The sequence below is a fragment of the Carcharhinus amblyrhynchos genome, chromosome 7, assembly GCF_965287045.1.
Source record: "Carcharhinus amblyrhynchos chromosome 7, sCarAmb.v2.hapA, whole genome shotgun sequence".
In the NCBI taxonomy this organism is placed as follows: Eukaryota; Metazoa; Chordata; class Chondrichthyes; order Carcharhiniformes; family Carcharhinidae; genus Carcharhinus; species Carcharhinus amblyrhynchos.
The window spans coordinates 113,068,991-113,086,446 of NC_137330.1; the positions used below are offsets into that span (position 1 = coordinate 113,068,991).

Consider the following 17,456-nt stretch of genomic DNA (forward strand, 5'->3'; position numbering starts at 1 on the left):
GGGTCAATCTGAAATGCTAACTCTGTTTCTCTCCACAGGTGCAGCATGACTTGCTAAATTTTTCCAGCTTTAATTCTTATTTTAGATTTCCAGTGTCAGCAGTATTTTGCTTTTAGTCTTCATGTTAAACTTTATGCCAGCTTAAGCCTGCTCAACAGCAGCACTGCTGAAGGCCGTCTCTGGGCCTTGTTGACTGCTGAAAGAACGTCAGACCCAGATAGGGTAAGGAAGTATTTTTATTTCTATTTACCTATTATAGAAGTAGAGTACAAAAATTGAACGTTATAGAATATGGAAAAGTACTCCAAGTGGCACAGTGGTCAGCACTACTGCCTCACAGCGCCAGAGACCTGGGTTCAATTCCCGGTTTGGATCCCTATCTGCATGTTCTTCCCATGTCTACATGGGTTTCCTCCAGGTGGCATAGAAACAGCATGGAAACAGGACTTTCGGCCCAACTTGTCCATGCCGTCCTTTTTTTTAAAGCCCCTAAGCTAATCCCAATTGCCCTCTATACCCATCGTACCCACGTAACTATCTAAATGCATTTTAAAAGACAAAATTGTACTCGCCTTTACTACCACCTCTGGCACCTTGTTCCAGACACTCACCAGTGTGAAAAAATTGCCCTTCTGGGCACTCTTGTACCTCTCCCTTCTCATCTTAAACCTATGGCCTCTAGCTGATCTGTGCCCTTCATTATTCTATAGACCTCTATAAGGTCACCCCTCAGCCTCCTATGCTCCAGAGAAAAAAGTCCCATGTCTATCCAGCCTCTCCTTATAACCCAAAGCATCAAGTCCTAGTAGCATCCTAGTAAATCTTTTCTGCACTTTTTCTAGTTTAATAATATCCTTTCTATAACAGGGTGACAAGAATTGCACACAGTATTCCAAGTGTGGCCTTACCAACATCTTGTACAACAAGACGTCCCAACTCCTGTATTCAATGTTCTGACCGATGAAACCCAGCATGCCAAATGCCTTCTTCACTACTCTGTCCATCTGTGACTCCATTTTCAAGAAGTTATGAACATGTACCCCTAGAATTTGTTCTGTAACTCTCCCCAACGCCCTACCATTAAGTGAGTAAGTCCTGCCCTGGTTTAATCTACCAAAATGCATCACCTCACATTTGTCTAAATTAAACGCCATCTGCCATTCGTCAGCCCACTGGCCCAACTGATCAAGATCCTGTTGCAATTGGACATAACTTTCTTCACTGTCCACAATGCCACCAATCTTGGTGTCATCTGCAAACTTACTAACCATGCCCCCTATATTCTCATCCAAATCATTAATATAAATGACAAATAACAGTGGACCCAGCACTGATCCCTGAGGCACACCACTGCTCAGGGATCAGTGAGCAGGGTACCACAGTTTCCTCCCACAATCTGAAAGACGTGCCGGTTAGGTGTATTGTCCATGCTAAGTTTTCCCCCAGTGTACCCGAACAGGGCTAGAGTATGGCCACTAGGGAATTTTCACAGTAACTTCACTGCAGTGCTAATGTAAGCCTACTTGTGGCATTAATAAATAAAATCTATTATAACCCTTATAGAAGGAACCTATTGCCCATTAGAACTGTCAAGGTATATTTCCTAACAATATACTGTAATAAAAGCATTGAGGAATCAAATTGCTAATGTATTCATCAAATCCCAATTGTGGAATGGGGAGGGATTTCACCAAAACTATGTCTTTGGCTACAACTAGCCAAAAAAGCTGGGCGGTTCGGTGGCACAGTAGTTAGCACTGCTGACTTACAACTCTAGGAACCTGGGTTCAATTCCTGGCTTGGGTCACTCCCTGTATGGAGTTTGCATGTTCTCCCCATGTCTGTGTGGGTTTCTGGGTTAGGTTGATTGGCCATGCTAAATTGCCCCTTAATGTCGTGGGATGCGTTAGTTAGAGAAATTAGTGGGGTAAGTGTGTGGGGTTACGGGGACAGGGCCTGAGTGTGATTGTTGTCTGTGCAGATTCGATGAGCCGAATGGCCTCCTTCTGCATTGTAGAGATTCCATGAAAGTTGCTAGCCACTATTACCAGGTTTAATCAGCTGACTATTTGTTCAAGTCATCATGCATGGTTAAATGCATGCCTTTGCAACAAATGGTGACTCATCTGCTATGACTTCAACCTTCTACCAGATTCCTCTTGCCCTTTACTTCTGTCTTCCTCAATTAATCTTACTGTGTACATGAACTTTGCCACTCATATCCATCCCTTGACCTTGGTATTGTGTGGGGCCTTGCCACCTCCAATGTCCCACATCACTGACAAACATCCTCATGAAAGAGACAAGCTGTTGATCTAACATCTCATGTTAAGGATAGCACCTCCTGCAATGAAGAACTCCTTCAGTTCCGCATTGGAATAGTAATCTGCATTAAATGAGACAAGACCTTGAGTGGGCCTGGAACTTTCAACTTTCTTGCAAAGAGGTCAAGTTGCTCCAACTCAGCCAAGTACACACGCAAGTACAAACTGACCCACCAACCTTAGCTGCACATAGGTGGTGGTCTGAACCTCACAGGAATCACATCTTCACAAACATACACATGGCCATTACAACCACTGAATGGTGCTATGCAGCTCGGACAATTGGTTACGGTAGCCTTGAGATTATGCTACAAGCTGATTAACCAGAGAGATTGTTGAACTGATATCCGACCATGGCAAGTTGTGAAACTGAATTAAATAAATCTGGTCATGTGTGCACCAAGCCAAAAGAAACTATGAAAGCTCCCAGATTGTCATGAAAACCCCACTGGTTCGTGGATATCCTTGCTGGTGTGGCTGACATGTGACCCTAGTCCCAAACTATACAGGTGATTCTTCACACGCAGGCAATAAATGCTGCCTCACCGATGTTGTCCACTCTCAAGAACACCACCAGCCATGGATCAGACTTTCCTCTAAAGCATTAGTTTTATTTCCTCTTCAGTCTCCCCTCCCATTTATTGTTGGCAGCTTAAAACGCATCTTGCAATTGGAGACTGGCAAACCTTTGAAGTAAGTACTTCTGCCCATTCTGGGACCAGGTACATCACACAGTGAGAGCAAAGTATTTTAAAAAGGTTTCAGAGCTTATATTCTTGTTATATTTGTTGACTTAACAGCACACCATCTCTCGCTGTAAAATTTAAACAATGTGGGTAGGGCTTTCCACGCTCCCCCTGCGACCATGTTTCATGGTGGAAGCAGCCCGCCATTGGGCAGTGGCGGACTCTTCTGTTCCTGCCGCTGTCAACAGGCTTTCCTGTTCTGTGCACGCCCACTGCCTGAAAACCCATGGCAGGGTTGGCAAGACCAGAAGATCCCACTGGTGAGAAAATTCTGGTCCTTGTGTGCAAAATAATGGAGATGCCAGTGTTGGACTGGGGTGTGGGCACAGTAAGAAGTCTCACAACACCAGGTTAAAGTCCAACAGGTTTATTTGGAATCATGAGCTTTCGGAGCACTGCTCCTTCACCACTCACCTGATAAAGGAGCAGCATTCTGAAAGCTCGTGATTCCAAATAAACCTGTTGGACTCTAACTTGGTGTTGAGAGACTTCTTACTGTGCCCAAAATAATTAAAATAATTCAAAATACGGTACAGAGAAGGTATGTCTTCTGTTCCTCCCTGGGACAAGGGGGACACAATCTCAAATTAGAATTAGGCCATTCAGCAGTTAAATAAGGAAACACTTTTCATCCATAACGGAAATGTGGAATACTCCCTCCAGCTGGCTGCTGGGTCAGTTGGGCAGATTTTGATTTGGTAATGATATTAGGGGTACAGACAAAAGCGGACAAGGGGAGATAATGTGCAGATCTAATAGGATCTAATTAAATGGCAGAACAGTCTCAAGGTGTTGAACAGGTCAACTCCTGTTCCTGTGCAACTCTGCGTCAACAGCAGCACATTTCTTAGGGCAGGTGACAGTAGGTCCCCAAAATTTGATTTATTATTGTCACATGTATTATCATACAAATGAAAGGTATTGTTTCTTGCGCACTATACAGAAAGCACACTATTCACAGAGAAGAAAACAAGAGAGTGCAGAATTAGTGTTACAGTCATAGCTAGGGTGCAGAGAAAGATCAACTTAATGCGAGGTAGGTCCATTCAAAAGTCTGACAGCAGCAGGGAAGAAGCTGTTGAGTCGGTTGGTACGTGTCCTCACACTTTTGTATTTTTTTCCTGACGGAAGGAGGAGGAAGAGAGAATGTCCGGGGTGCATGGGGCCGTTAAATATGCAGGCTGCTTTGTCGAGGCAGTGGGAAGTGTCAACAGAGTCCCCACTTCGCTGGAGTAGGAGGGAGGCAAATTGCCCTAAATCAGCAATTGAAAAATTAATTCAGTGACTCTGTGCAACGTGCCTTGTTGCATGGGGAGGCGAATGGCCATCAAAAATACTAAGAGTTACACCTCGAGGCTTTTTTTAAAAACATGTTTTTTTACAAAATAAGATATGTGCAGTGCTATAATTTATGCTTCCAATGCAAAATCCTAATTGGAGATTCAAACAGCATTAACATGAATATAAACGGATACATAGACTTTTACAACACAGAGGCTGTGTCCTCAGGAACTCCATTTACAGGTTAAGGAAACAGTCTGCGCGTCACTCCCAAACCAACAACAGTCCTTCTGGCTCGGTCTGGTCTTGACGAGCAGGGAGTGCTGACACAAGAGGTATCTCCCCTAAAGCACGTCAATAGCTACCTGCTTCATAATTAAACTGAAAGTATCCGTGAACCGGGAGGCCTATTCAGTGAAGTGGAATCATTTCTTTAAATGCGTTTTGCTGTCAAAGTAAATCACCTCTCGGGTTGGTTTCTGCCCGAGGCAGGAATGCAAGTACCTGTGCTTGGATGGTGTAGGAAGGGCACCTGGATTTCAGTCCAACAATTCGGAAGGATTAGTGACACATTATTGGAAAAAGCAGCGCACGTTTCCAAAAGATATCAAATGCAAGTTACCAAATTCAGTAAAAAAAAAAGGTGCCGATGGCTTTCATGGTTAACTGATCCCATTTATTGGAATTCTAGTTAGAAGGGGAAGTGAGTTCAATTAAGCAATAACAGAATCTTAATCATTATACAGAGATTACATCTGTTTCTGGGTTATTTTTGGCTTTAAAACCACTGGGAACAACACCCACTACCACACCTTCCCATCTCCCCCAGTGATAAGTGAGAATTGGTACGTTACGAGGAATTATGTTTATACATTCCACCACCCCCTTCCCCATGCAATGTCACAATATCAGTATTTTGTGAACAAAAAAGTACTCCCCACAAAGATCTCTCTTTTACAGCTTGAGTGAAATGATCACGTGGACAGCTCTCTCAGTTCTATACTGAACTGGTATCAAGGCCAATCTGATAGTCTAAAGCACCTCTTCTGTCTGGCGATTTTCAACGTCCTACGCAAAATGAGCTTTGGTAATCTTAACCAATTCCCCTTCGGATATCAGCTTACAGCACAGTTCTGGCCCAGTGAGACACCAAATTATTCATCTCCAGGCAGAGAAATGGGATGGCTGGTGCTGGGAAACTAATTCCCCCTTGTGTAGCATGGCGGGGGGTTCAATCCACAGGCCCAAAACCCAGATAACTTGAGTAACATCTGCACTTAGATTTCATATTCACCGTCCAATCCTGGTTGAATTTTGTAAGTGTGAATAAACTTTACGTCATGGCACCTAGGCAGTCATCAGGGGCAGCACAGTGGTTAGCACTGCTGCCTCACAGTGCCAAGGACTCGGGTTCGATTCTCGGCTCGGGTCACTGTCTGTGCGAAGTTTGCACATTCTCCCCGTGTCTGCGTAGGTTTCCTCTGGGTGCCTCGGTTTCCTCCCACTAGGAAGGTTGATTGGGCATGCTAACATGACCCTAGTTTTGGAGGGGATTAGCAGGGTAAATATATGGGGTTACAGGGATAGGATGGGATTGTTGTCGATGCAGACCCGAAAGGCTGAATGGCTTCCTTCTGTACTGTAGGGATTCTATGAATCAGTAAACTGCAATGCAAGCAGTTTAACGGGAACAAGGTTTCAATATTACACGAGACCCCAAGGCCCTGTGGTGAGCGCTTGCTCTGGTCTTAATAACAGAAAGCTTGGACCTCCACTGTCAGGGTCAAACTTCTGAAGCAACAATATTGGGACAGCAGAAGAAGCTTTACTATTCCAAATCTATCTGTGGGTGTGTATAAAATGTACAATGGACAATAGGGACATAATAGCACTAGGCCATTATCACCAGACTATTAATCCAGAAACTCAGCTAATGTTCTGGGGACCTGGGTTCGAATACGGCCGTGGTAGACGGTGAAATTTGAATTCAATTTTTAAAAAAATCTGGAATTAAGAATCTACTGATGACCATGAAACCATTCTCGATTGTCAGAAAAACCCACCTGGTTCACTAGTGTCCTTGAGGGAAGGAAATCTGCTGTCCTTAGCTGGTCTGGCCTACACGTGACTCCAGAGTCACAGCAATGTGATTGACTCTCAACTGCCCTCCAGGGGCAATAAAGAACACAAGAACATAAGAAATAGGAGCAGGAGTAGGCCATCTAGTCCTTCGAGCCTGCCCCGTCATTCAATAAGATCATGGCTGATCTGAAGTGGATCAGTTTCACTTTCCCGCTTTCTCCCCATAACCCTTAATCCCCTTTGCCACCTTAAAGGGTGGCAAACCAGCAACCCCCATGTCCCACGAATTAATTAACAAAACGGGAAATTGTTCTAATTCCCATAACCTGATTTTATATTCTGTATTTTTTATAATGCAGAATGGGCAGAAGTATTTTCTTCGAAGGTTTGCCAGTCTCCAATTGCAAGATGTGCTTTAAGCTGCCAATACTAAACGGAAAGGAAATAAAACTGATGCTCAAGAGGGAAGTCTGATCCACAGCTGGCATTTTGTTTGCTCAATGAATAATAATGTTCCTTTCAGCACCTTAGGATACAGGACATCCTACATTTCATCCTAATTTAAATACAACACACCCACGGTGGAGTCCTAAAACATGCTATTCATCAAGGTAAAAACAGGAAAAGCTAGAAAGGCAAGACAGCAACTTGAAGAGTAAGATTAATGAACACTTCAGAGGAGTTACCACCATAAAAACAAGTTGTTGTTGCATTCCAGTGAAAGATTGCACCCTAAATATCAGTCATTCTCTTTCAGATGGTAATGAACCTATCCCAGAGATTAATGATTAAAGGAACAGAGGAGACAGGAGGTGGTTGGGTGGGGGAAAACCAGTGATGAGGGACTTCTGTGGAAGATAATCAATAGCAGACTATTTGGACTGAAAACCTAGAAAATATTTCCAGTCTTCACAGCTTGGAGGTTCCTCTCCAAGACACAAATCATTCTGTCTGGGAACTACGTTGCTATTCCTTCACAGGTCAAAATTCAGGAACTCCCTCCCGAATAGCACTGTGGGTGTACCCACACCGCATGGACTGAAGTGTTCAGGGCGGCAGCTCACCAGCCCCTGCTCAAGGGCAATTAGAGATGGGCAATAAATGCTGGTCTAACCAGTGACACCTACATCCAGATGCAAACAAAATATTTCAAGGATTCCAGCATCCATCGTCTTTCTTTGCATCTTTATCCTTGCATGTTCCTGAGAAATAACCCATTTAGTGGTTAGCACTGCTGCCTCACAATGCCAGGGGCTGAAGGTCAATTCCCAGCTTGGGTCACTGTCTGTGTGGAGTTTACATGTTCTCCCCGTGTCTGCGTGGGTTTCTTCCAGATGCTCTGGTTTCCTCCCACAGCCTGAAAGATGTGCTGATTAGATGCATTGGCCATGCTAAATTCTCCCTCAGTGTACTCGAACAGGCACCGGAATGTGGCAACTAGGGGATTTTCACAGTAACTTCATTGCAGTGTTAATGTAAGCTGACTTGTGACACTGATAAATAAACTTTAAAACTTTTAGATGGGCTGCTGCTTGCATTTTATGAAATACATACTCCCAAGACCTCGGGAGGGGGGGGGGCGGCTGTGTGGAGAATACAGCCATTTTTAGCTTAGGCTCTTGGCAAACCCTACCACCACCACCACCAGCTGCTTGTGGCTTTTGCACAACACTGACAAGATGGGAATGAGAATGGAGTGCTGGGAACAGGATTAGATGCAGAAATATCAGACGTCCATATTCTTAACCTCAGAACAGCAGGGAAACAGCAGCACCATTTGGAAGGACTCATTCTACGTGGGCTGGCTTTGTTTTACATAGCCATTTTAACATGGGACTCTCAATTGGAAACAGATTACAGGAGGGATATAATTCCCACAAGAATAAGACCACTTAAAGGAGCTTACCCTGCTGTATTCCCTGAAAAATTGGTTTTGGATTTTGTTTCCAAGAAATGGCTAAAGAAAGAATCTGATGCCATCTGCTGAATTGAAAAATAATGCAAAGCATATTTAATGTTTGCTTACTTTTTCGGAAAATTACATTTTCAAATCATTAAGGATAGTAGGGAAATTCAGAACAGCTTTATTGCAGATTTGCTGCTTTTTTTTTATTAATTTGTGGGACATGGGTGTCACTGACTCGACTAGCATTTATTACCCATCCCCAGTTGCCCTTGAATTGAGTGTCTTTCCTGGCCACTTCAGGAGGGCAGTTGAGAATCAACCACATTGCCGTGGTTCTGGAGTCACATGTAGGCCAGGCAAGGATGGCAGATTTCCTTCTCCAAAAGACATCAGTGAACCAGATGGGTTTTTTGCAACAATCGACAATGGTTTCATGATTATCAGTAGATTGTTGATTCCAGGGATGGCGGGACTGATGTATGAGGAGAGACTGACTAGGTTAGGATTGTTTTTGCTGGAATTCAGACAAATGAGGGGGGATCTCATAGAGACTTATAAAATTCTAACAGGACTAGACAGGGTAGATGCAGGGAGGATGTTCCCAATGGTGGGGGAGTCCAAAACCAGGGATCACAGTCTGAGGATTCAGGGTAGACCATTTAGGATGGATGTGGGGAGACATTTCCTCACCCAGAGTGGTGAGCCTGTGGAATTCGTTACCACAGTTGATGCCAAAACATTGAATGTATTCAAGATGTGGCTGGATGTAGCACTTGGGGCTAACTGGATCAAAGGTTATGGGAAAAAAAGCAGGATTAGGCTATTGAGTTGGACGATCAGCCATGATCGTGATGAATGGTGGAGCAGGCTCAAAGGGCCAAATGGCCTCCTCCAATCTTCTATGTTAGTTCCTGATATTTTTAATTGAATTCAAATTCCACAGCTGCTGTGGCAGGATTCAAACCTGATTTCCAAGAACATTAGCTGAGTTTCTGGATTAATAGTCTAGCGATAATACCACTCCGCCATCACCTTCCCATAAACAGTTGCAATGTTTTCAGTTAAGCGAACACTAACCATTACAATGACAGTTTCAGAGTTGGGGCCCCAGTCAAGTTTCTAAAATACACCAAGCAAAATTCCCAAATTTCATCTGAGATTCCTGCTGCAAAATATTTCGGGCAGCATGGTGGCATAGTAGTTAGCACTGCTGCCTCCCAGCGCCAGGAACCCAGATTCAATTCCCAGCTTGGGTCACTGTCAGGGTGGAGTCTGCATGAGTTTCCTACCGGTGTTCAGGTTTCCTCCCACAATCTGAAAGACATGTTGGTTACGTGCATTGGCCATGCTAAATGCCCCCTCACTGTACCCGAACAGGCACCGGAGTGCAGTGACTAGTGGATTTTCACAGTAGCTTCACTGCAGTGTTAAAGAAAGCCAGTTGTGACACTAATAAAGTTACAAACTCAAGTACTCATCAGCAACAATAAACGAATTGCATTCATGTGACACCTGCTGTTTCCCTAGGTCCCAAAATACTGCAACCAATGAATTTCTTTTCAAGTGTAGTCACTGTAGCAAGTTTCCACAAACAGCAAATGAAATAAGTGGTCAGATTAAGTGGTGGTGGAGAGATGAAGATTGGCAAGTGCAGGTCAACTCTCTTACTCGTGTTCTGGGACTTTCCACATCTGCCTGAACAGGCAGACTTGATCTCATCTGAAAGCTCTGGTAATGCAGCACTCATGATGTGGAGATTCCAGCGTTGGACTGGGGTAAGCACTGTAAGAAGTCTCTCAACACCAGGTTAAAGTCCAACAGGTTTATTTGGTAGCACTAGCTTTCGGAGTGTCGCTTCTTCTTCAGGTGAGTGAGGAGTTGTGTTCACAAATAGGGCATATATGGACACAAACTCAACTTACAAGATAATAGTTGAAATGTGAGTCTTTACGGGTAATCAAGTCTTAAAAGGTACAGACAGTGTGTGTGGAGAGAGGGTTAAGCACAGGTTAAAGAGTTGTGATTTGTCTCCATTCTTGGAGACATTCACTGTTGCATTCTTGCACACACGCATCTCCATCAAGGACAGTCACCTCAGAACTTCACTGTACCACAAGCCCATGGATAACTTCATGATGCTCCACTTCTCCAGCTTCCACCCTAAATACATTAAAGAAGTCATTCCCTAAGGACAAGCCCTCTGAATACACAGGATCTGCTCAGACGAGGAGGCACCTATAGATGCTGAAAGACACTGTCATAAGAACAGGATATAGCGCTCGATTCATCAATCAACAGTTCTGACGCACTACAGCAAAAAACCGCACTGACCTCCTCAGAAGACAAACACGGGACACAGCAGACAGTGTACCCTTTGTTGTCCAGTACTTCTCTGGAGCAGAGAAACTACAACATCTTCTCTGGAGCCTTCAACATGTCATCGATGAAGACGAACATCTCACCAAGTCCATCCCCACACCCCCACTTCTTGCCTTCAAACAACTGCACAACTCAAACAGACCACTGTCTGCAGCAAACTAACCAGCCTTCAGGAGAACAATGACCACGACACCACACAACTCTGCCACAGCAACCTCTACAAGGCGTGCCGGATCATCGACACAGATGCCATCATCTCATGCAAGAACACCATCCACCAAGTACACGGTACACGCTCTTGTGACTCAGCCAATGTTGTCCACCTGATATGCTGCAGGAAAGGATGTCCCAAGGCGTGGTACATTGATGAGACCATGCAGACGCTACGACAACGGATGAATGAACGCTGTTCGACAATCACCAGGCAGGAGTGTTCTCTTCCTGTCAGGGAACAATTCAGCAGTCAGAGGCATTCAGCCTCTGATCTTCGGGTAAGTGTTCATGACACACGGATAATGCAGAATTGCTGAGCAGAAACTGATAGCCAATTTCCACACGAGGACAGCCTCAACCGGGATCTTGGGTTCATGTCACACTATCTGTAACCCCCACGACTTGCCTGGACTCGCAAAATCTCTAACTGTCCTGGCTGGAGACAATTCATACCTCTTCAACTTGTGCTTAACCCTCTCTCCGCTCACATTGTCTGTACCTTCAAGACTTCATTACCTGTAAAGACTTGCATTATCTTGTTGTGTCTATATATGCCCTGTTTGTGAACACTATTCCTCACTCACCTGAAGGAGCGACACTCCAAAAGCTTGTGCTACCAAATTAATCTGTTGGACTTTAACCTGGTGTTGTGAGACTTCTTACAATGCAGCACTCACTCAGTACTGCCCTGAAGTATCAGTCTGGAACCCAGACTCTAGATAATCTATTTGAGTTCTGGAGTACTTTAAACATAAGCAAGAAGAATAGAGATGCAGAACAGGTAGAAATTTAAAAAAACCCATAAAATTGAAACATAAGAAATAGGAGCAGGAGTAGGCTATCTAGCCCTTCAAGCCTGCCCCGCCATTCAATAAGATCATGGCTGATCTGAAGTGGATCAGTTCCACTTTCCCGCTTTCTCCCCATAACCCTTAATTCCTCTGTCTATCAGAAACCTATCTACCCGTGACTTAAATATATTCAGCGAGGTAGTCTCCACCACTTCAACAGGCAGAGAATTCCAGAGATTCACCACCCTTTGAGTGAAGAAGTTCCTCCTCAACTCCGATCTAAACTGCCCCCCCGCCTTATCTTGAGGCTGTGCCCTCTAGTCCTGCTATCCTTTCTAAGTGGGAAGAATCTCTCTACCTCTACCCTATCTATCCTCTTCATTATCTTATACGTCTCTACAAGATCCCCCCTCAGCCTTCTAAGCTCTAACGAGTACAGACCCAGTCTATTCAGTCTCTCTTCATAGGCTAGCCCCCTCATCTCCGGTATCAGCCTCGTGAACCTTCCCTGCACTCCCTCCAAGGCCAATATATCCTTCCGCAAGTGCAGCGACCAGAACTGTACACAGTACTCCAACTGCAGCCTCACCAGTACCCTGTACAGTTGCAGCAAGACCTCCCCGCTTTTATATTCTATCCCCCTCGCTATAAAGGCCAACATTCCATTCGCCTTCTTGATCACCTGCTGCACCTGCAGACTGGGTTTTTGCGATTCGTGCACAAGGACCCCCAGGTCCCTCTGCACCGTAGCATGCTGCAGCTTTTCGCCTTTTAAATAATAATCCCTCCTACTATTATTTCTACCAAAGTGGATAACCTCACACTTGCTAACATTATACTCCATCTGCCAGGTCCTCGCCCACTCACTCAGCCTATCCAGATCTCTCTGCAGACTTTCCACACCCTCCACGCAATTTGCTTTTCCACTCATCTTCGTGTCATCAGCAAATTTCGTCACCCTACACTCAGCCCCCTCCTCCAGATCATCTATGTAAATGGTAAACAGTTGAGGCCCCAGCACCAATCCCTGCGGCACTCCACTGGTCACCAACTGCCAACCAGAATAGCACCCATTGATTCCAACTCTCTGCTTCCTATTAGACAACCAATCCTCTATCCACACTAACACCTTACCCCCAACTCCATGCACCCTAACCTTCTGCAGCAACCTTTTGTGAGGCACCTTATCAAACGCCTTTTGGAAATCTAAAAACACATCCACTGGTTCCCCTCTGTCTACCACACTAGTCACATCCTCATAGAAATCCAATAAATTTGTCAAACACGACTTTCCCTTGATGAATCCATGCTGCGTCTGCTCGATCAAACCATTCTTTTCTAGGTGCCTCGCTATTTCTTCTTTGATGACGGATTCTAGCATTTTTTCCAACTACAGATGTTAAACTAACTGGCCTATAATTCCCTGCCTTCTGTCCTCTGAAGACTCATATTGGACTCAAAATGTTAGCAGTTTCTGATAAGAACATAAGGACTAGGAGCAGGAGTAGGACATCAGGCCCCTCTAGCCTGTCCACCATTCAATAAGATCATGGCTGATCTTCTCATGGACTCAGCTCCACTTACCCACCCACTCACCATAACCCTTAATTCCCTTACTGTTCAAAAATCCATCTATCTTTGGCTTAAAAACATTCAAATGAGGTAGCCTCAACTGCCTCACTGGGCAGGGAATTCCACAGATTCACAACTCATTGGGTGAAGAAGTTCCTTCTCAACTCAGTCCTAAATCTGCTTCTCTTATTTTGAGGCTATGCGTCCTCGTTCTAGTTTCACCTGCTTTCTTTCTTATATAATTTTATATATTTCTGTAAGATCCCTCCTTCATTCTTCTAAATTCCACAGATCCTCTCTCCACAGATGCTGCCAGACCTGCTGAGTTTTTCCAGTACTTTCTGTATCTACTCCATGAATACCATATCTCATATAGTTTTTGCCTCTACTCCCTGCCCTGGAAGAGAACACCCAGTTACTGATTAATCAACAGCTGGCTTTTGCCTTTCTGGTGATGTTAACACTAGTCCCGAGCTTGCCTGTTTGTTAGTTTGTCCTTCAGTTATGGTTTCACTTGATTGCACTCAGAAATAGTCTTATCTGTTTCACTTATCCACCTCTAATTCAGGCTCTGTACCAGGGACCAGTCAGCATGTTGTTACATATTGGTTCTTTATCTTACACTTCCATGGATAGGAGTGAAATTATTCAAGGAGCAGTCTCACCAGAACACCAAACTGTTTCAGGAATGACAAACGCTTACCAAGACCCCACTGATCCAAAAATATAGCCAGCAATCTGTTTCATGTGTTAAGAGTTGCCCCTCAATAATTGAATACCGAGTCTATGATCACTCCTATACTTCCTTTATGCTGGTTTAATACCATTCATTCTGCCCCATATATTTTTCCTTCAAACATGACAAGACTGAATTTCATTGCATTCAACTGTACTGCCCAATTTCTATTTTAACTGGGTCCTTCTATCAATCGAAACTGGTTTTGTCAGATACTAGAACTCGGAGTCACTGTTCAAATATAAGGGCTCGCTCATTTAGAGTCATAGAGGTTTACATCATGGAAACAAACCCTTCGGCCCAACTTGTCCATGCCATCTTTTTTCTTAAGACCCCTAAACTAGTCCCAATTGCCCACATTTGGCCCTATCCCTCTATATCCATCGTACCCATGTAACAATTTAAATGCTTTTTAAAAGATAAAACTGTACCCGCCTCTACTACTACCTCTGGCAGCTTGTTCCAGACACTCACCACCTTCTGTGTGGGAAATTGCCCCTCTGGACACTTTTGTACGTCTCCCCTCTCACCTTAAACCTAGGCCCTCCAGTTTTAGACTCCCTTACCTTTGAGAAAAGATATTGACTATCTACCTTATCTCTGCCCCTCATTATTTTACAGACCTCTATAAGGTCACCCCTCCTATGCTCCAAAGAAAAAAGTCCCAGTCTATTCAGCCTCTCCTTATAACTCAATCCATCGAGTCCCGGTAGCATCCTAGTAAATCTTTTCTGCAGATGTCATCTTTTAAGACAGATGACTTTTTTACTCCTCTCAGAGGCTTGAGTGTCTTTGGAACTCTTTCTCAAAAGACAGCGGAAGGAGAATTTTGGAATATTTTTAAGGCAGAGCTAGATAGATTCTTGACTGACAGCGGAGCTGAAAAAATATTGGGAGTAGGCAAGGATGTGGGGTTGAAGTTACAATCAAATCAGCCATGATCTCATTGAATGGTGGAACAGGCTCAAGGGACCCAGTAACCGCCTCCTGCTCTTAATTCATCACCCTCACTCTCCAATTCACTATCTAATTTCCTTCATATTACATCATCCAGATCATTTATGTAGCTCAGAACAATCTATGGGCATTGCAACAGGAATTCAAATCTCAACATTAAATAAATCATTTTGAAGCACAAATGTCACAACAATCAATGATTTCCAGTATATTGGCTGTTAGTCATTACCACAGGAAATAAAGTGAAAAATAAATTAAAGCCTTCCTCACCAGCAAACTCGACAGACAGATGTACGAGTAATAATTTCACATCTCACCCCTTTAGATAGGTTCACAACTTGCTCAAGCTTCCTTTTCAATTGGTATCCAAACTTCTTTCTCATCTTACCCCAAATTTCAATGGAACCTTGCAATCATTGACATCTGTTACTCAATAGTAAGCCTTCAGTTAAACTCCAACCAAGTACTAGCTATAAGGAATTCATTACACTGCATGTTCTTTTAAACTTAGCTGAACCCCTCGATTGGATTCCAGTCTGTAACAACTCCCAGGTATCCACTGTTCTGTATATAAACCATCTGAGCCCCTCGATTAGATTCCAGTCTGTAATCACTCCCAGATATCCATTATTCTATATATGCTGGTTTAATACCAGTCTGCACGTTGTTACATATTGGTTCTTTATCTTACGCTTCCATGGATAGGAGTGAAATTATTCAAGGAGCAGTCTCACCAGAACACCAAACTGTTTCAGGAATGACAAACTCTTACCAAGGCCCCACTGATCCAGCAATATAGGCAGCAATGTGTTTCATGCGTTAATTGTTGCCCCTCAATAACTGATTACTGAACCATCTGAACCCCTGGATTAGATTCCAGTCTGTAATCACTCCCAGGTATCCACTATTCTACATATAAACCACCTGAGCCCCTCGATTAGATTCCAGTTTGTAATCACTCCCAGGAATCCATTATTCTATATATAAACCATCTGAACCCCTCGATTAGATTCCAGTCTGTAATCACTCCCAGGTATCCATTATTCTATATATAAACCATCTGAACCCCTCGATTAGATTCCAGTCTGTAATCACTCCCAGGTATCCATTATTCTATATTTAAACCATCTGAATCCCCGGATTAGATTCCAGTCTGTAATCACTCCCAGGTATCCATTATTCTATATATAAACCATTTGAACCCCTCGATTAGATTCCAGTCTATAATCACTCCCAGGTATCCATTATTCTATATATAAACCATCTGAATCCCCGGATTAGATTCCAGTCTGTAATCACTCCCAGGTATCCATTATTCTATATATAAACCATCTGAACCCCTCAATTAGATTCCAGTCTGTAATCACTCCCAGGTATCCATTATTCTATATATAAACCATCTGAATCCCTGGATTAGATTCCAGTCTGTAATCACTCCCAGGTATCCATTATTCTATATATAAACCATCTGAATCCCTGGATTAGATTCCAGTCTGTAATCACTCCCAGGTATCCATTATTCTATATATAAACCATCTGAATCCCTGGATTAGATTCCAGTCTGTAATCACTCCCAGGTATCCATTATTCTATATATAAACCATCTGAATCCCTGGATTAGATTCCAGTCTGTAATCACTCCCAGGTATCCATTATTCTATATATAAACCATCTGAACCCCTGGATTAGATTCCAGTCTGTAATCACTCCCAGGTATCCATTATTCTATACATAAACCATCTGAACCCCTGGATTAGATTCCAGTCTGTAATCACTCCCAGGTATCCATTATTCTATATATAAACCATCTGAACCCCTCGATTAGATTCCAGTCTGTAATCACTCCCAGGTATCCATTATTCTATATATAAACCATCTGAACCCCTGGATTAGATTCCAGTCTGTAATCACTCCCAGGTATCCATTATTCTATATATAAACCATCTGAACCCCTGGATTAGATTCCAGTCTGTAATCACTCCCAGGTATCCATTATTCTATATATAAACCATCTGAACCCCTCGATTAGATTCCAGTCTGTAATCACTCCCAGGTATCCATTATTCTATATATAAACCATCTGAACCCCTCGATTAGATTCCAGTCTGTAATCACTCCCAGGTATCCATTATTCTATATATAAACCTTCTGAACCCCTGGATTAGATTCCAGTCTGTAATCACTCCCAGGTATCCATTATTCTATATATAAACCATCTGAACCCCTGGATTAGATTCCAGTCTGTAATCACTCCCAGGTATCCATTATTCTATATATAAACCATCTGAACCCCTCGATTAGATTCCAGTCTGTAATCACACCTATTATTATATATCTAAGCCCCCAGGTGTTGCAGGAGTTGGGCCCAGGTTAAATCCCCAGTCAGCAGTGTATATTTTCCGTGTTAAATCCTCCCCGGTCAGTGCTGACAGTCTGTCCCTGAGCTGGGCTCTGCTGCCGGAGCTCCCA

General features: G+C 43.5%; 1 long non-coding RNA gene across 1 annotated transcript in view; it reads right to left on the reverse strand.

Moving 5' to 3' along the window:
• LOC145345225 (uncharacterized) overlaps positions 1 to 17,456 on the reverse strand; it is a 790,615-nt gene that overhangs the window by 456,827 nt on the left and 316,332 nt on the right. The gene's annotated exons all lie outside the window — the stretch shown is intronic.